This window comes from Pan troglodytes, chromosome 2 (genome assembly GCF_028858775.2).
Source record: "Pan troglodytes isolate AG18354 chromosome 2, NHGRI_mPanTro3-v2.0_pri, whole genome shotgun sequence".
Lineage (NCBI taxonomy): Eukaryota > Metazoa > Chordata > Mammalia > Primates > Hominidae > Pan > Pan troglodytes.
The window spans coordinates 151,128,222-151,149,589 of NC_086015.1; the positions used below are offsets into that span (position 1 = coordinate 151,128,222).

The window sequence follows — 21,368 nt, forward strand, 5'->3', positions numbered from 1 at the left end:
CATTTAATGAATTTACGGTTTGCATTGGGCAAATACAATATATGGGTTCAATGCAGCTAGTTGTAACAGTAATTTATTGAACATCTTTTATGTGGCATTGTGTAGGCATTGAGCTTAGTCCTAGAAACTTTCTGCTACATGTGCTGAAGAGTTGACTCGTGTATATTTCACTTGGTACAGATTTATGTTGATCTTAAAATTATTGCAGGAGTTGTATATAATAGCCGTTATAGTGTGGTGAGAACAACCAAAACAGGGAAATACTAGAAGTATAAATGCTACTCATAAGATGCATAAAAGACTCTATAGTTCAGTACATCATGACAAAAGAAGGAAAGAAAGAGAAATTCATTTTTAGTCATTGCATAGATGATAATAGTGACAATGATAACCATTGTCTTTTATACTGGACTTAGTAAATACCATTCTGTCTTGGATGCTTTATATTTATTAACTGGTAAATTTTCCCCAAACCCTTTGAGGTGGGCATTATCTCCATTTAAACAAAGAAATACTAGAAGAATATTTCTTATTAGAAGAATTAGGTAACTTGCCCAGGTCACAAAGGTAGCAAATTATAAGAGCTGAAGTTTGAAGTCAAGATTTCCTTACTCCTCAGTCTCTCCTCTTAGTCACTGCATTACTGTTATCCTATCCTTGTGGTCAAAGCCCTCTAGCTATTTTAGGCCTGCTAGTTGCTAACTTTGTTCCTCTGTAATTCCTTAGGAGACTGCTGGGTACAAGCATTAATTGCAGCTTAATACAAGAGCAACTTTCAGGACTGCAATCCATCAAAGAGAATTTTGTTAAGCTCTCTTCCAAAGTCTAGAAATACAACTTTCTTCACAGAAATAGCTGCAGCAATTTTAGAGACTTCTAATAGAATATCAAATATCCATCTGCTTCTCAAAAGTAAATATGTCTGTATGTATGTTTATATATGTACACATATACACATACATATATATGTATTATCATTGCAATAATAAGGTGAAGAAAATGGTAATGATTAAACAGTGGGTTTATGAAACTTGCAAAGTGTCCTGTTTAGAGAATGACACCTGCATGTCATCATCATAGCAAGAAGAATAAGAGTTTTTAAACCTGAACAAGGAATATAAGGCAACGCATAATTTTCTTATTTTCCCAAAAGGCAAATTTAATACAGTGAGGGAAGGATGAGGAAAAGCAGCTGCAAGCAGACTGGGATTAGATGTCTGATCCGCTACATTGACAACTGTAAAAACATATTTGATTACTGATGTCATTACTGGAAAGGCTGATATAGTGTTGTGAGGTTTGCAGACAACACAGGCTATTTATTATTCTAGTGTTGTCTTTTCTTGTTTATTGTACTAGTAGGAACTTATTATTACAATTCATGTACATTTACAACCATATATTAGCAGAATGGTATGTATGCAAAGGAAAATTGGACCTACTCTTAGTCTCAAAAATGTTGTTGAAGATAGTAACTTGAGTTTAGAGGTTTCTTTTATCACAAATAAAACTAAAGTTGGTAAATGTTATCAAAAGGAAGGTATAAGGAGTAATTTGTATTGAATCGTTTTAGGTATACATGCATACTAAGACTGAAATGAGTATATATCTGTGAAGTTTAACAAGTGAGTATATTTTCCCCAATACATAACAAAATTTCAAAACCTAATTCTGATTTTGAGCCTCAATATGGTTTAGTTGAAAGAGGGGGTGATTTGGTGTCAGGTAGCTCTGGGAACAAATCATTGCTATCGTAGTTATTGTGTGGTCTTCAGACAGTACCTTAATCATTGGGCCTCTGTCTCCTCTTGTGTCAAATGAGAATGAGAATGTCTACCTTTCCGGATTGCAGTAAGAGTTCAAAAGAATAGACACGAAGCATTGAGCATAGTGCTTATACTAAGTGTTGAAAAAATGGTGGTCATGTTTTAGTAATGAAGAGATGCCTAGTAAATCAAGACATCAAGGGAAGAATTAAAAGAGAAGGCTATTAGTAATGGAAAAGTCAATGCAATAGATGAAAAGATAATTTAAAATGGCCAGAACTGGGAAAGAGAATAAACAAGTAAAAAAAACCAAAATATTAAAAGATAAGGACACTCAATAGAAAAGTTTGTTCACATAGTACTATTGTGACTTTTGGAACTGTGTTTTCACAAATAAACACAATGCCCTAACAAAAACAACAAAAAAAGTAATCATATAAAACTATAAGGGAAATGAAACAAAAACAAGAAAATTAGATTAAATATGGAATTTTTGTCAAAGAGCAGTTGAACAATGCAAAGAGAACAATATGATAAAACAAAAACCATGGGAAGTCTTGAGAAGAAGACAAAAGGAAAACAAAGAAACATGGGAAAGACAGAAAAAAAGCAAACACAAGCAGAGACTAAAGGATACATCTAAATGTTCAAGCCAGTAGAATGAACACAACTCTGCTTTTAATTTTGACAGCAAAAAGATATCTGAATCAAGAAAGGGCATTCACAATGTTAGAAAGCAATGATTTTTAAAATTCTCAAATTTAAACAGAATGCTTTGTTTAAGCATGATGTATGTGTTTGTGTTTTCAAATGCAAAATTGTTGGAAGTTTTTGCATGAAGAAATCATTTGATTTCATGATAAATTTACCCATCTGGGTGCTAGAAATGAAAACCTTGATTGTTTACTCAACTACCCAATCAGAGAAAGAAAATTTTCAAATTACAGTTATATCAACAGATACAGTAGAGATCTTAGCTAGTAAAAACATCCTTAAGCATTATTTTGCTGACGACAACAAAAATATTTCCAGCCACATATCAAACCACCTACAAATTCTTTGGGGATCAATTTCTTCATTTCTATAGCAAAGTAACATATGCATGTCTACTACAAATCTTAAGGCAAATAGTCCTGTTCCTATTCACTTGTCATTGCAATGAAGCATCTGCTGCTCACTGTTTTTTGTTATTTTTTTTCCTGATTACTCCAATTCAAAAACATCCTCCTACCACCTCTTTTAGTTGTTAAATATCCCTGTGCTTGTGGCTACATTTCTTTGCACTGGAGAAATGATCTCATTAACAAACTAGTTCTGTGCGTCCTTAACACTGAGGCCCCTCGCCTGCAGCTGGAGGCAGCTCTCTGTTCAGCCCCAGTGCAGAGTGACACAGACAGGCGACAGCGTCGCTGAGCACTAACTTCTATTCCACGGAGGCAGACAGCGAAAACCATTTCAGAACCACGGCAAGGCATGAGAGAAGCACAGGTAATCCTGTTTCTGTATTCAGTTTGTGCAAGAATCAAATATATTCATCTGGAAGAGACAACTGGGCAAAAAAAGGAGTTGGGGTGGGGGAGGTTCTGTGTTAGAACTGCTGAGCCAGGAAATAAAGTCACAAATTAGGAAATAGAGTATAAACACAAAAAGAAAAAAGCCTCTGAGATATATATATATATATGCACATACATATATTTGCGCATACATACATTTATAAGATATATATAAAAAAAGGGGATGTGTTGGTGAAGGTTTTGTTACATGGGAAGTAAGCTGTAGGCTAATATGTAGAAGTAAAAGGAGTAGTTTTTGTCCTGAAATCTCCAAGTTGGAAAGGACTTTAGAAAAAATCTAGTGTGTCATGAATGACCACATCTAATACTTTTCTTTTTTTAAAGGGTAGCTGCAAAGTTTTGGAAAAGACCTCTGCAGCAACTGGAAGCACAGTGTACCCAAGTGGGGGGTCTCGTCTGTGGCAATATAATTTTCTATCTGTCCAATTGAATATGGCTGTAAAGGGAATAAAACCCCATGTAATCTCCAGCAGTGACAATTTAATCAGTTGTGTAAGTGGGAAAAAAGCAGAGTCCCCTCATTTTCATATTTGCATATTTGATTTTTGCATTGGGGAATAGAGGTTTTGTTTGTCTATTACTTTGCATTCAATTTTAATATTTAATCTTTTTATGAGCAAATTTTTATAGTGGTGTGTAATACTGAGTCAGACAGGTCTAAAATAGAAAGGAAAGATTCCATTTCTGAAATCAAGCCCCTGATCCAATATGCTTTGTGTAACATTTTTCCTTGTCAAGAATCTATGCGCCTAACATGGCTTGCATGCTCCCAGCTTCTGCACGTGATGCATCTGCTATTAACATTCAGAGATTCACCCTGAAAATGAAGGCAACTGTTTGGAGAACAATGTAAAATGATGAGAATAGACCATCCTATGACCCCCTTTTTATATTAATATTTCTTAAAATGGTAAATCTTATTGATTGCATCTATTTCCAAGGAAGTAGGGTTTCTTAAATGCTTTATATACACAGGAGCCAGTTTTTATGAGGTTATAGAGGAGCAGTAAATACAGTAAGATTAATAAAACTTCGTTGTTTTCACAATTGACAGAATGATATTATTGCCTATAGGGTAATAACAGCTTATGGGATTGATTTTAAGATGAATAAGATGCAAGTAATTCGAACTTATCGTCAATTACCCTTGGTTACTCCCATGAGTATGTATCTAGCCAAAATGGTGTTGGATTTGAATTACTGGGACATAGATAGCTCTTTCTTTATGCATCAATGCATTCTAGCCTCCACTTGCGAAAACTCCAAAAGTATGTTGGGTAATTTAAAAAAATAAGGATAGTACTCTACTTGCTTAATGATTTAGAATTTCTTTACAAAAAGTGAACTCTGAAGTCAATATTTCACTGGAGAGGGAAAGAATAATGATTTTAATTCTATGTAATTTTTTTAAAGCTTAAAAACAAGTTTTGAAATGTTTTATGTACTAAATTTAATCTATGTACATATTTACACACACATATATATACATGTGTATATGTGTGCCTGCATATATGTGTGTGTATGTGTGATGTGTGTGTGTATATAAATGTGGCCTAAATGTTGCTAACCAAATTTTATGAGAAATAACTACATTCGGAATTGTGAAAATATGAGCCACAGGATTTTATTCAAAAACAGAGCAGAGAGTCTTTTTAATGTACATCTATGAAAAGCATACCAGTAGCAGTATACAGGCATCATTAGATGACAGGTATAAAATCCTTTGGGCAAGCACTGATGCACATTAAATTCAAGTACATAATATGTCAAGTTTTGAGTATGTTCTTGTTTATTTAAATCTGCATTCTGATGATGATCTTTTCAAAGAGATTGCATATATATGAATATGTGATCTAGTGTTTACATATTCAAATTAACCTGTTTCTTTGAATATGGTCTAATGATTGAATGATCTCCCAAACATGGCAACTCCTCAGGGAAATATATTGATGCCTCAGCATATTTCCTCAAGGCCTGGAGAGTACTAGATATGACAAGAAGTGCCTTCAAGCGTGGAAGCCCTGCTCTACCTAAACAAAAGTCCTAGGCTTTAATCACAAAGGCTAGGTTCACACTAATGCAATTAACCATATGATTGCTTTCGAAGGAGCCTAACCTCATCAGTATCTTTCCTTTAGGCAAACTGACAATGCTGGATCTAGTCAATGACTCAAGAGAATTTGATTAGCTAAGAGGTACAAGGCTCTGCATATGCAGTCACAAATGCACAGTAGGAATGTTCATCTCCAACCTATTTTCTAGTAGTTATCATTTCACAATCAACTATAAATTTAAGCAATTAAGGTAAAATAATTGTTCCATGAAATAATTAAGAGTTGACAATTATCAGGATGAAGGTGAAGACTACATCCAAATGAAAATGATCCGTTTTATAGTTTGTTTGTTTATTTATTGGGTTGTGTGTTTGTTTTGTTTTGTTTGAGGGAGGATGGGAGAGGGCCATGATAGTTAAAACTAAAAATAAGATTTACTTGGAGAACTGACCAGGCACAGTGGCTCACTCCTGTAATCCCTGCATTTTGAGAGGCCAAGGCAGGTGGATCACCTGAGGTAAGGAGTTTGAGACCAGCCTGGTCAACACGATGAGACCCTGTCTCTATTAAAAATACAAAAAATTAGCCAGGCATGGTGGTGGGTGCCTGTAATCCTAGCTACTCTGGAGACTGAGGCAGGACAATAACTTGAACCCGGGAGGCGAAGGTTGCAGTGAGCCGAGATCACACCAATGCACTCCAGCCTGGTCAACAAGAGTAAAACTCAGTCTCAAAAAAAAAAAAAAAAAGAAAGAAAAAAAAAAGATTTACTTGGAGAACTGAAAGAGGTAAAAATGCCTAAGGAATATAATTTGTAGTTGAATAGGTAACTTTAGATATGTGTGTGTGTGTTTGTGTGTGTGTACATACAGATACACCTATGTGTATGTGTGTGTGTACTTTTTTAACCTTATTTGACCTTGCAACTTTACAAATCATTGCTGGACTAGATAACATATTGTAGGGGCAGAAAGGGTATGATATCTTTCCTCCCCATCATAAGAATCACCGCTGACCCTCCTATCACAAAAGACAGGTTAATGAGAGAAAAGCGTAACACATTTATTTAATCAAAGTTTTATGAGTCATGAGAGCCTTCAGAAATGAAGCCCAATCTCCCAAGGGAAAACTGTCCATTTTTATGCTTAGATTCAATGATGAGTGAACAGTCATATAAAAATATGATTGAACAAAGAGAGAAATGATCTAACAGCAATAGACTGAGTGGGAAAAGCCAGCAAGGCCTGTCTGTTTGGATTCTACTTGGCCTGTCTGTTGTGGCATTTTTTCCTCCTGGATATAGGGCAGGACTCCTTCCAGAATAAGGTTCTTCTCATCTACTTTGAGACAAATTAGGTCATATAATTTCTTATGGACAAGCTTTTACACAAAAAGGCAGAGGAAAGTTAGGGTAATAATTCTAGGTTTTACGGCTTGGTTTGGGGAAAAAGAGTTCTAGTTTCTATGACTCACTTGGAAGAGGAATTCTGATTTCTGTGACTCACTTCAGGGAAGAATGAGGGGCAAGAAACAGGAGGGCAGGAGAAGGTCAGAGGCATACATTAGTCCTGATGCTGCTTCTGAGGCCTTCCAATGTGCTTTAGCTCTAAGTAGCTGGTATGTCAAAGTGCTGTACTTTGGGTTATCTTTTTCTGAACCCCTCACAAAATCAAATGTGAACTAGAAGCTTTCTAGCATCTTCTTCTTAATGAATCCTAATAAAGACATTTCTACTGGCATATTGATATAATTTTTGGTTACTATCTATTAAAATTATTTCTCCAGGCCAGGAGCAGTGGCTCACACCTGTAATCCCAACACACTGGAAGGCCGAAGTGGGCAGTTTACTTTAGCCCAAAACCTAGAGACCAGCCTGGGCAACATGGAGAAACCCCATCTTTTCCAAAAATGACACACACAAAAATTAGCTGGGCATGGTGATGAACACCTGTAGTCCTAGCTACTGGAAAGGCTGAGGTGGGAGGATGGCTTCAGCCAGAAAGGTGGAGGTTGCAGTGAGCCATGATCACACCACTGCCCTCCAGACCAGGGGACCGAGAAAGACTCTGTTCAAAAATATATATATTTCCCCAAAAGTGAGAAATTAAAGAATTTTCAATGTTTGCAAAGTTTAAAAGCCTAGTATGAATGCAAAATCTAGGTAATAGAAATTTTGCATGGGAATTATCATTTCTCAGCACTTTCTTGAAAGCAATAGACAACAACTGACATATCCCTTCAAATGCTAAGATATTTATGTTTCCAGAACTTATTGTCTAAAAATCTGAGAGACCGTGTGAGTCTGATGAGCTGGGCTGTATCCCGTTCTGGAATGTCAATGTACATATTGCTATGAAAAACGTATTGAAATATTATGAAATTGGCTTTCAAACAGATTTCCATGATTTGGAATTCAACAGTTACTTTTGTCATCTTCAATGAAAGAAATTGCACCAATGATATTTTAGTCTTGATGATGTTGGGAGCCCCTGTATAAATAAAGCACTTGCACAATTAAAATAGGGCTTTATTTTTATTTATTATTATTTTTTTGAGACAGAGTCTCGCTCTTATTGCCCAGGCTGGAGTGCAATGGCACGATCTTTGCTCACTGCAACCTCCGCCTTCCGGGTTCAAGCGATTCTCCTGTCTCAGCCTGCCAAGTAGCTGAGATTACAGGCATGTGCCACCATGCCTGGCTAATTTTTCTATTTTCAGTAGAAATGGGGTTTCCCCATGTTGGCCAGGCTGGTCTCGAACTCCTGACCTCAAGTGATCCACCCTCCTCAGCCTCCCAAAGTGCTGGGATTACAGGCGTAAGCCACCGCGCCCGGCGGGAGGTTTTATTTTTAAAGGTGTTAGAATGATTGGTTTTTAATCAGAGACTTGTCACGAAGTTGGCCAAAATGTTAATCGAAACTTTTTTTTTAGGCATCAAAATCTGGTGCTTTAGGCAGGCACAGTGGCTCACGCCTGTAATCCCAGCACTTTTGGAGGCCAAGGTGGGCAGCTGCTCAGGAAGCTAAGGCAGGAGAATCACTTGAACCTAGGAGGCAGAGGTTGCAGTGAACCGCCACTGCACTCCAGCCTAGCGACAGAGCTAGACTCTGTCTCAAAAAAAAAAAGTAAAAATCCATTTTTTTTTTATGTTCAAATATTCAGACGAATGACAAAACAGTTTATCCAGTGATTTGGCAAATAGTGTTTCAACCAAAGTTTACAATCATCGCAGCTCCTCATGTTCAAAGTAGAAGGTTCTGAGAATCCAGATCTGGTAAGGGTGTCTGCGACATAGGAAGCAAGGCACCTAGGAACCTGAGCGGAAAAATAATGCTGAGGGGACCAAATTCTCTCACTATCACTGGCAGAACAAACCTGGTGGAGAGCAAAACATGTTTGTCCTCCTATTTTACAGAGCTGATCTTTCCTTTCTTTCTTTCTCTTTCTTTCTTTCTTTCTTTCCTTCCTTCCTTCCTTCCTTTCTTTCTTTCTTTCTTTTTCTTTCTTTCCTTCCTTCCTTTCTTTCTTATTTCTCTTTTTCGCTCTTAAAAATAGACACATCATATAAATATACATAAAACCAGTAGTTACAAAGAAAACTTTTGGTACTATGGAGTATAACGGCAGCCTGTTGGAGGAATGGTAAAAAGATAAACGTGCCTGTACCATCCCCCCAGTCGCTGCTGGTTGCAGTAGATGAGTCTGTGTCTCCCCACAGCACTATGCTCGCAGCTCACTCTCCTCCTCCAGTCTATTCTTGGCTGTGGATTCCCCTGTGCTCTTTGTGCACTTTAAGTTTAATTTTGCATTTAAAAACTCAATTGGCTCATCTGTTAAGCATTAAGCAGCTCCCTTTTGAGCCACAGGGGGAGCCCTGGGAAAACCCACAGCTGCTGGAACATGGAAAATGGGTTTAAAAAAACAAAACCATTTTGAAACTTTAAAGCATTTTAGCAGCCGTGGATTTCCCAATCCTTACCCCCCAAATGGTTCATCTGTTTAACTTTTATCTGGTATTGGAAAACGCAAACCAGAGCATTAAATAGCCCTCAAATGACTTTTTGTTTAATACAAAATGAAAGTAAAAGCTAAGCAAGCCATGTGGGAAGATCTTTGAGAGAGCTATAGCCTGGAATACCTGCAAGCATATTCTCTCTCTAGTTACAGAAACAATTCTGAAATCTAGTCATGCTTGCTAGAAGCACAACCTTTCCCCTCTTCACTTACTCTCCCTCCCTTCCCCTTAAAACGAGGGAGAAAACCAGTCCAAACAAGTTCAAATCCCAGTTTATAAAATGACAATAAAAACAATGAAAAAGTTAACAGGCAGGGGATATTAATCAAATGCTCACTCAAGGTTTTAAGTATCAAAATAATTTGTCATTGATTAAAAACTCATGTTTGATTACAGTTAGATAGGCTCTAGAAAACCTAAATTATTATTTTTTTCCATGTTTCCCAAATATTCCTCTAACTAGCCTGAAGCCTCTCTGTGGTAGGGCCCTCAGTCTCATTTTTAGATACCAATTCCTTTGAATAATGGTAAGACACTTCTATTGAAATAAAAAATATCCTTTGGAAGGGTGACAACTGTAAGCCTGTTGTTTACTATTAATATCAATAGAGGCACAAGTCCCACATGGTAAAACAAATTACCCTAACACCTAGTAAATAGAGCAGCTGCAAAAGAGATATTTGAATTTTAGGATCCTGCCCAAGGTAATTTCTTTGGCCTTGGTGGAGTTTACAACGGTGGCGTTTACAATGAGAAGCTCGGTGTAGCAAAGGGATAGAGGCACTAGAACATGGAAGTGAAGAAAAGACCTAACACGTACTGAGTCTCTACTAAGAGCTATACTGGATGAAGACATCAAAGAGAAACCTATGTGACTGAAGAGGGAGTTGAAAAGACACAAAATAAATTCTTAACTTCTTTGCATGGTTTTGCCCTGATGAGACTCACTGGATTCTCATATACAATTTAAATTATTTTTAATGCACAGGCACTATAATAGTCCAAATCACATGAATAACCGAAGTCCAAAATATGATTTATCCAATATCATTCATTGTACTGGTCAATGTCAGATTCAGGAGTAAAATTAAAATTCTTGACTCCAGTCAAAGCTTCTTTTTTTTTTTTGAAATGGAGTCCCGCTCTGTCGCCCAGGCTGGAGTGCCGTGGCGCTATCTCGGCTCACTGCAAGCTCCGCCTTCCGGATTCACGCCATTCTCCTGCCTCAGCTTCCGGAGTAGCTGGGACTACAGGCGCCCCCCACCACGCCTGGCTAATTTTTTTGTATTTTTAGTAGAGACGGGGTTTCACCGTGTCAGCCAGGATGGTCTAGATCGCCTGACCTTTTGTTCCACTCGCCTTGGCCTCCCAAAGTGCTGGGGTTACAGGCGTGAGCCCCTGCGCCCGGCCCCAACTCCAGTCAAATTTTAATCTTGGGATACCTTCTTTGAAATGGCAGATGTTGATTGGGGTGGGAGATAGAATGGTTAGTTTGTGAAGAACACATTCATGAAAAGTTTTGCACTATGTGCTTTTAAATAAACATTGTATTTTCAAAGCACTCAATTTGAATTTTATTTCATTTTATTTCTGTCTCTCTCATTCTATTTCTGTCTTCATTATATCTATGAATTTATACATAGAATGGCATTATAGCGGGGTAAATATATTCTGTAGATTACTGAAACTTCAACATGTGGTACAATAGGATCCTAAATAATTAAAATAGACTGAGTATTAAAAAATAGTGAAATAAAACAATAATAGACAAGTAGTTACATAATATATCCTCAAACCAGATACATACACCGACAAATTCTGAAATTATGAAGAAACAGTTTAAGTAGCATCTAAACTTTTAAAAGGCCAGAAAAGATGTCAATTTTCCCTATCGTTAAACATAAATATTAACGTTTCCAACTGAGGTAGAGACTAATGATAATAACATATCTGTTTATATATTGGAGAGGGAGACTATTTCTCTTTTATGTTATTTTCAAAACTTTTTACCAGGGAGAATAAATCTTTATGGAACCCCTACTATGTGACAAGCACAAAGCTAGTTGATTCATATTTAATCTTATGTGTCCATGGATAATGTCAACTAACTATTTTCATATGGCTTAATTTCAAATGTTCAATTCCTTCTACTTGGTTGATGTCCTTTAAGCTGTACCTGCTGTTTAAAGTTTGGAGAAGAGGTGTTCAAGACCCATACACTGATCAAAGAACTTCACTATAATGTCAGTTAGAGGCTAAAAACTATAGTTTGCAGTTAGCTTGTTCCATGAGATATAGGGCTAAAGACTACTATTCCCTGTAAACAAATAAAATCCATTTAAATCTAGCTCAAGCCAAAAAGAGGATATGCTGGCTCTTCTAACTGGGGAGGTAGAGCTGGACTCTAACAATGTGATCAAGACTCTCCATTTTTCTCTTCATGTCTCATTTTAGTCCTTCTCTGAATTATGGCCGCATTCACCTTCAGGGGTAGAAAGTAGAGATGTGGTCATAGCATGGTCAGCATGGATCTTCCCTCTGGCTTTAATATAAAGGATGTTAGTAAAAGTTCTGATTACCCTGTCCCAAGTAACATGCCTTACTTCTGGACCAAGCACAATGGCCAGGGGCTATGACATACTTATGGTCAGGCCAGGATTGCCTGCACACTGCTGTGTACTATGATTGAAACTTACAAGAATCAGTTGATTGGGATAAAGAAAAATCAGTATCCCAAGGAAAGAAGATACATTAGTTTAAAAAGGAAGAAAAGTTTCCAAGTAGATGAAAATCAAAAATGTCCATTATAAATTACTAGGTAGGCTGGGTGCAGTGACTCAGGCCTGTAATCACAGCACTTTGGGAGACCAACGAGGGCAGATGGCTTAAGCCCAGGAGTTCAAGACCAGCCAGGGCAACACAGAGAAACCCCATCTCTACAAAACATAGAAAAATTAGCAGGGCGTGGTGGTGCGTGCCTGTGGTCCCAGCTACTCAGAAGGTTAAGGTGGCAGTGTTGCTGGAGGCCAGGAAGTCAAGGCTGCAGTGAGCCGTGATTGTGCCACTGCAGTCCAGTCTGAGTGACAGATTAAGATCCTATCTCAAAAATAAATAATAAATTTAAAAAATAAAAAGTCCAAGGTATTTTGGGGTAGTCTCTCCATCCTTACCTTATATTCATACACCCACACATATACACACACATTCAGTTACTAAGAATCATAGACTTTTAAAGTTACTAAGAATCATAGACTTTTAAAGTTAAAAATTGAGCCAGTTGCAGTGGCATACATCTGTAGTCCCAGCTACTCAGGAGGCTGAGGCAGGAGAATGACTTGAGCTCAGGAGCTGGAGGCTACAGTGCACTATGATCATACCTGTGAGTATCCACTGCACTCCAGCCTGGGCAACATAATGAGACCATGTCTCTAAAATAAATAAAATAAAAATAAAATAAACAAATTTAAAACAGACTATTTTATCTCATTGAAATTTCCCATTTACATATGAGACGAACCCCAAGGACTAATACTACAATTTGTTCTACAATTCTGACCTCTGAGTGAATATTCTATTACTTTATGTGACCTCATATATATGATGCATATTCATACACACATATATGTATATACAGTATATACATATATGTGTGTATGTATATATCATCTGTTCTATGTATTTTCTATATTTCAAAATAAAACATTTAAAATTTCTCAAATATTGGAATGCATTTAACAAAATTTTCCAATAAATTGGAGATTTAAGGAAATTGAAATAAAATTATATTTTATCTGTCCATAACAAGGTTTTCATCATTTTATTTTTAACATTTTCACATTTAATTTTGAGATTTATTCTTTATTATTTTTTGCGATTTATTCATTTATTAACAAACATATATTTAATTCTGCAGTGTGTGTGCGTGGTGGAGTAAGGTGCTTTGTTGTTGCTGTTGTTGACTATCTAGTATTTATACCCTTTTCTTATGTTAGGGGAAACACCTACTGTGTAGATTAACAAGGGGCAAAAACCTGCTTCTTGCTATGAAAGATAAAGAGCAGTTTTCTCCATTCACATACTAGATTTTTAAAAAATCTAGTTTTCTGAAGTTAGAGTAGGAACGTGTGTCATAGTCTTGACCATTAAAAAATTTCTTTCTAAAACACAATGAGTCAACTTTGCATCCTTATTCAAGTACCTTTGGAATAGCATGTATGCTAGCTCTTTGAGATCTTTCTTAGGATCTACAATGACTAGAAAATAACACTGGATAATTTCAACAGAAAGGGAATATAGTGTCATTGAATGGACAAAAAGGCTCAGGAAACAGACTCTGGCAATGAGTGGAAAACAAGCAAATCCACACTTCTAAGAACACAGCCAATGTCTCAGTGTCACATCAGTCTGATTAGAACATTACTGCTCTCCATGTGCCATTGACAGCACCACCAGCCATACCTCACCACCATGAATATTCTCTTTGCATTCTTGCCCTCAATTTTCTCTCTTTTTTTTCCGGAAAGACTTTTAGTCATATGATCATCTTTGTCCTTTTTCCTTTGGGCCTCATTGTTACTGGAGTCTACAATTTGGGGAAAATTCTTCAGTTTTTTTTGTAATCATTCAGGTGCAGTTTTGTAAAGTCACAGTTTCAATATCCAAGAACTTTCTCGTTCTACATTCCCTTTTCATAGCATCCTGGTCTTGCTTTGTGCATATAAAATTATCTCAAATTTTGCTGAAGATACTAGTTAGCATACTATTTGCTCCAAATTATTTACTTGCTCTATGGCTGCTAGTATCTATTGCTTTGTTTATTTTATGTTGCAAGCTTTCCTTTAGGTGGCAGGTAATCCATGGTTGCTGATTCATATTTAAATACAAGACGAGAAAGTTTAACTGAAAGCACGTTGAGTACATGGGTGGGACTTTGCAATGAGTGCTATTTATTTTTGGGTGAGTGGGCTGAGGACCTAGCAATTATGCTGTAGGACTCCTAAATCTCTTAGTTCACCTCAGATATTTTATTCAATTCCTTTACAAAGGAGCCTGAAATTTCCTTTTTATGTGGTAAGCATCTTATTGTTGAAGGGGAAAGATTACTAGGCATGCAGACTTCCCTGCTTTCAGCCTTGTTTCTCACACCCTCACTAGGTGCTAGATTTATTTGAGCCTGATCCCCCTTTGGAATTATATCAGGCCGATGTGCTCATTCTTGGTAATAGCCCCGACACATGTATTTTGCACTGTGTTTTGCTCTGATCTGGCTAATTAATTGGTAAACAACCCACCAACTGTCCATTTTCCAACAATTAATTAAAGGTTCTTATACGCCCTTTTCTTATATGCCGTTGTTTGTTTAATTCCTCACTCTTATTTGTATTGTTTTTAACATAATTAGAGTCTCACAAATAAGTTCCTAAAGAATATTTTCAAATGTTTAAAACATAAATTTTAAAATACTTAAAAAATTCATGTATACAATTTACATGGCTTTAATGCAACTATTATTATCTTGTGATTTTTGGAAGATAATTATTACTTTGTATTTGTGACTTAAATCTAAGAATAAAATTATGTTTTAAGCACATATTTTTCATTTAATTACTTTTTTACTACGAAATGTGGTAAACATACAGGCAACAAAAGAGAACAATAAAAGAAACACCCATGTATCATCCACCCAATGCTACCAAATTCAAATATTTGAAAAATGTCTTTCAAATTATTTTTAAAAATAAAATAGTGTATATCTTGCTGAACTCCCAATTGAATTTCGACTCTAAACTCCCTCCCTCTCTAGAAATAACCACTTGTTTGAATCTGATGTTTACCATTCCCATTTATGTTTTTCTACAATTACTAAAAAGAGATCATAATAATGACATTACAAAATAAATATATAATCATAATGCGTGTCATTTTGACATTTACTTTTGTTTGAAATTACGGTTTCTTATATTCACCATGTGTCTCTAGCTAATTTATTTAGACCTTTATAATATTTTATTGCATAAGTAAACAAAAATATAATTTTAAAAAATTCATTTTATTTTTCTGATGCATATTCAGATTGTTTCCAGTTTTTACTATTATATAAACCTGGCAGTGAGTTTTTGTGCTTTTATATGAGAGTTTTTCTAGAGTAAATATGTAGAAGAGGAATTTCTTAGTGAACTTTGCAAATTTTCTAGAAAATAGTTCAGCAATTAAAAAAAAACTAAAGATACATTTATTTTAAAAAGCAACAATTGCACTCCTAGGCATTTATTCCAGAGAACTGAAAATTTATATCCATACAAAAGCCTGTATATGAATGTTTGTAATAACCAAAACTTGGAAACAACCAAAATGTCTCTCTATAGGTAAATGGTTACACGAACTGTAATAATATATCCATGCTATAGAATACTACTCAGCAATAAAAAGGAACAAACTGTTGGCACATGCAACAACGTGAATGACTTTCAAGGACATTGTGCTGAGTGAAAAAAGCCAATTTCAAAAGGTCACATACACATCATTTTATTTATATAATGTTATCAAAATGACAGAATTATAGAGACAAAAAATCGATGACAAATTTCCAGGGATTAGAGATGGTAGGTAGGAGGCAAGGTGTGAGTGTGAATATAGGATCACGGGAGATCTTTGTGATGGTGGAATAGCTCTGTGTCTTCATTGCAGTGGTGGTTACACAAACCTACACATGTGATAAAATAGCATAGAACTGAACACACATTATATTAATGTCAGTTTCCTGGTTTTGATATTGTACTATAGTTTGTAAAATGTAGTCATTTGGGGGAAACTTGGTGAAGGATATAGGGAATTTCTCTGTACTATCTCTGCAATTTTCTGTGAGTCTATAATTATTTCAAAATAAAAAAGCTTAAAAAATAACATGGTGAGTGTTCTTGTGATGATATATGAGAGTTTCTCTAGAGCAAATATATAGAAGAGGAATTGTTTGGTCAGCTTTACAAATTCTCCAAAGTAGCCACATCATTTTATACTACCATCAGCAATGACTGACAAATTGCATTTCCACAGATTCTTCTCAAAACTTAGCCTTGTTAAACTTTTTTAATTTCTGGCAATCTGGAAGGTATTTGATTATATTTCATTATTGTTTTACTCGTGTTTTGTTAAGTGCTACTGAGTATGATCATATTTTCACGTTTATTAGCCATCTTAATTCCTAATTAATTTTCATGCCCTTTGACCAATTGTGTAATGGATTATTTGCTTTTTCTTATTGATGTGTACTAGTCTTTTTTTATTATTCATTTATTTATTTATTTATTTATTTTTTGAGATAGAGTCTCACTCTGTTGCCCAAGCTGGAGTGCAGTGGCACGATCTTGGCTCACTGCAACCTCTGCCTCCCAGGTTCAAGCGATTCTCCTGCCTCAGCCTCCTGAATACCTGGGATTACAGGCAAGTGCCACCATACCTGGCTAATTTTTGTATTATTAGTACAGATGAGGTTTCACCATGTTGGCCAGGCTGGTCTCAAACTCCTGACCTCAGGTGATCCACCCACCTCGGCCTCCCAAAGTGCTGGAATTACAGGTGTGAGCCACCGTGCCTGGCCTCTTTTTTTTGTTTTTGTGTGGTAAAAATATATTTTCCCTTCTGTGGTGTTGTTTTAAAAATCATTTTATACTTTTTGAACGTGAGTTTAATTTCATGTAAATGAGATTATCATTTTTACCTGTTTCTGTTAATATGAATATGTTTCTAAAATTCATTGGGTTTATTTTTGTTCTTTATTGTAGGTGGTTAATTATTTGTGTATGCTGTGATTGGGATTTAGATTTATATATCTAACTATGTCTATTATTCATCCAGTTGTCCCAGCAACTCTTTTTTTACTTGTACATATTTTCTCCTTTGATTTGTCATCTATAAAGTCCTTTATCACATGTAAATCTTTGCATGTTCAAATGTGCATTACTATATTCTCTGTTCTTTTCACTCGACTTGGTTATCATCCCTGTGCATGAATATCACACTATATTAGCTGCTTATTGGTAGCTAAGTAGGCAAGTCCTCCACTTTTTATTTTCAGATTTCTTTTGTCTCTTTTTTGTCCTCTACTTTGACAATATTACTATATGTTTGTCAAATTTCTTAATCTGTGTTAGAATTTTGATTGGAATTGTATCATATTTACAGATTACTTTTTGTAATAATTTGCCATCATGAAAGCAATAAACTTCTGCATTTTATTTTGCTATTAGGAAATGTTAGCAAATTTTATTTCTAAATCATTATAAAACTAGTAATACACTAAGATGCATAAAAAATATCATAAAATATAGTAATAATGTTTGGCTGTGTCCCCACCTAAATCTCATCTTGAGTTGTAGTTCCCATAATCCCTACATGTAGTGGGAGGGACCTGGTGTGAGGTAATTGAATCATCGGGGTGTTACTTCCATGCTGTTCTCATGATAGTGAGTGAGTTCTCATGAGATCTGATGATTTTATAAGGGGCTTTCCCCGCTTTTGCTCATTCTTCTCCTTTCTGCCACCATTTAAGAAGGATGTTTGCTTCACATTTTGCCATAATTGCAAGTTTCCTGTGGCCTCCCCAGCCATGTCGAACTGTGAGTCAATGAAACCTTTTTCCTTTATAAACTACCCAGTCTCAAGTACCTCTTTATCAGCAGCGTGATAATGAACTAATACAGATAGTGCTGATTTTGTAGTGTTGGTGTACAAATACCATAGATCAGATGAAAATACAACAATAATTTTGAAAATTTAGTGATTTTTATGTAACTCTATTTACATCACAGATGATTTAAGATAAATGCAATCTACTGACAATTAATATCTTCTAACACACCTATAAATGTAAATACATTTAAATAATTAAAAGTCAGCTCTGCAATAAAACAATTTGATAAAAGGGGTTTGAACTCCTTAAGAAAATCAGAAGATACATCAGAGTATATCTGTTATTTATGAGAAAGAGTGAGAAATAGTTATTAAAGCTTATTTGGATGATTCATCTTAGTTGAAATAATTTGCTTCATAAGTTTGCTTTAATCAAAGATGAACCTTTTATTATCGGAAGATTTATATTTTGGATTTAATAATTCCTTTTTCAAGGAGGGGACTTGTACTATTGTTTCCATAGCATCTTTCTGATATTGAGTCTTCTCATCCATGAACATGGTATATACTTGCAAATATTTACTGCTTCTTTTATGTCTTTCGATAATGTCTTGGAGTTTCTTCACAAGAGAATTGCACATTTGTTTAGATTTATTTCTAGGTAAGATTTGTTTTGTTTTTGTTTCTATAGAACGTGAAATCTATGCCTTTTCTGGCAATTATTAGTATAGGGATAATATTGATTTTTGTACATGAACCTTGCATCTAGAAAGTTTGATGAATTAGTTTATTAGCATTAATAAAATGTATGCTCTCTAGAGTTATCTTGGTAGGCAATTAAGTAGTTTCCAAGTAGGGAGAGTGGCATAAATCTTTCATAGTTTATTTATTATGAAGGATTATTTTAATATTATCTTGAAGCTTTAATTATAAGCATATAATCTTATTATTTTTATATCTTCTCAGTATATTTTTAATTTTGTTGTTATGAAGTTTCCTTTTCATCCTTATCCATTGTTTCTGAGTTTATAATCAGACAACAACTATCATATACTAACTTCTTATCAGACATTGTTCTAAGTTCTACAAATGTACAAAACCACTTAATTCTCACACAGACCCATTAGACAAATACTATTATTATACTATGCTTATTAAAAAAAACAATAGGGCTGGGTGCATTGGCTCACGCCTGTAATCTGAACACTTTGGGAGGCCAAGGCAGGTGTACCACCTGAGGTCAGGAGTTCTTGACCAGCCTGGCCAACATGGTGAAACCTCGTCTCTAGTAAAAATACCAAAATTAGCCAGCCATGGTGGCGGGTGCCTGTAATCCCAGCTACTCAGAAGGCTGAGGCAGGAGAATTGCTTGAACTTGAACCTGGGAGGCAGAGGTTGCAGTGAGTGGAGACTGTACTACTGCACTCCAGCCTAGGCGACAGAGTGAGACTCGGTCTCCAAAAAAAAAAGACAATGGAAGCACAAAGAGATTTAGTAATGTGCTCAAGATGACACAGCTAACATCTAGCAGGCTGAGGTTCAAACTGAGGAAGTCTTATTTCAGCATCTGTGCCAGTATACTTGATAGTAATATTGCTACAAAAGGTTTCTTTTGAATAGCATGTCAATGATATTTATTCTTTCATTTTTAAATTTTCTGTGTGACTTTGGAACAATGTCACTGTGATCACACATTTTTAGAACTGCACCAACCACCTTGAGCTTTTAAGAGGATGCACTGCCAAATGCTGAAGTATGGAAATCACTTATATAATGATGAGTAAGCCATTCTTGAAATTGCACATTTTTACTTCTTGTTATATGTGAAACTTCCTCATTGTTAAGCTACTTTGGTTAGTTGTTCTGTTAGTTCTAGCTGTAATTATTCTAACTGGAGAGAGGGTTATAAACTATTTTCTCTTAATGGTTGATCCAAGGTAAGTTCACGGCTTGTGGAGAAACTCAATAGATAGGGGTAGCATTCAGGGTGATAAGTGACCCTAGAAGAGGATATGTTTTAGGTGGAGGAGAAAGATGTGCAAAAGAGAACTATGAGTTCTCTTTTGACTTGGTAATACTCTTTATACATCTAAGTGGGAATATCACATAGGAAGCAGATATCTGAGTCTACTATTCAGAGGTGGTATCAGAGTTGAAGACATATATTTAGAAGTAATTTGCATATAGTGGATACATATTGATGTGGGAATGGATGCATTTATCTCAAGAGAAAGTCAAGCCACTGAAAATATTTTCAAAATGCCCCTATTCTTTACTTCCAAGTGTGTCAACAACTTTGAAGATACACAATTATCCAGCTAATATTAACCATTTAATAAAATTTCTCACTCTGTTCCATTTTCATCAGAGCCCATCTGCCACAATGTCTTTTTCTTAAAACATATCAGTGGTTTTCTACCTTACTTAAAGAAAAAAAAAAAGTTTACTCTAAAGGATAAAACTATGCTGTTCACAAAGAACATTTTTGATTTTATTTTCCTTCATATCTACCTACTTAATACTGTACTAGCATTATTATGTAATTGCCACTCTTTTCTTCTGTAATAGTCTCCCTATTTTTTTTGTCCTCTTTGTTGTTTTTCTTCCCTTTCTACCAATTCTACATCTCAAAATCCTAAAGTACGGTATAGTAGAAGAGTCTAGGATTTCTCCATTTGGGGAGAGAAAAATGAGAGAGAAAGGGAAGAACATGGGAGAGGTTGGGAGGGTGAGATCTTCAGGGATGATGATGATGTTAGTCATTTTTTTGCACCTTCATGTAGAATTATGATGCCTAGGATCAGAATGTTTTAAAGAAAGAAGGTGGGTCCTTCTCAGTTGACTGCTGCTGAGAGGGGCATTGAAAAATGGACCTCTGATTTGATGACTTCAGCAAGAGCTATTTCGGTAGCATGATGCTGATAGGAGCAGACTGTGTGGGCTAAGAAAGGAAGGTGAGGAAGTGGAGTGAGAAGAATAGGTCACCCACTAGAGAAGTTTAGCTTTGTGGGAAAGAAGAGAGTCAGGCCAGAGCTGTGGGTGCCTTGGAGATAGGACAAGACTGGTGATTGTTTTGAAATGGGTGAGACTAGTGTGTGTTTAAAAGCTGAAAAGAATCTACTTTGACTATGCAGAAGAAAAAAGGAGAAAATTGGCTGGGTGCAGTGGCTCATGCCTGTAATCCCAGCACTTTGGGAGGCTGAGGTGGGTGCATCACCTGAGGTCAAGAGATTGACACAATCCTGGTCAACATGGTGAAACCCCGTCTCTACTAAAAAATACAAAAATTAGCTGGGAGTGGTGGCAGATGCCTGTAGTCCCAGCTACTCCG

At 35.9% G+C, this 21,368-nt stretch overlaps 1 long non-coding RNA gene across 2 annotated transcripts in view; it reads left to right on the forward strand.

Annotated features, from left to right (window-relative positions):
* The first annotated feature begins 3,056 nt into the window (after positions 1–3,056).
* LOC736130 (uncharacterized) overlaps positions 3,057–21,368 on the forward strand; it is a 64,217-nt gene continuing 45,905 nt past the window's right edge. Inside the window, exon 1 of one of the 2 annotated variants that reach the window (XR_001713709.4) lies at positions 3,057–3,254. This is a non-coding gene — a long non-coding RNA (uncharacterized LOC736130). The remainder of the gene's footprint in view (positions 3,255–21,368) is intronic. The other variant, XR_001713708.4, reaches the window with a different exon arrangement.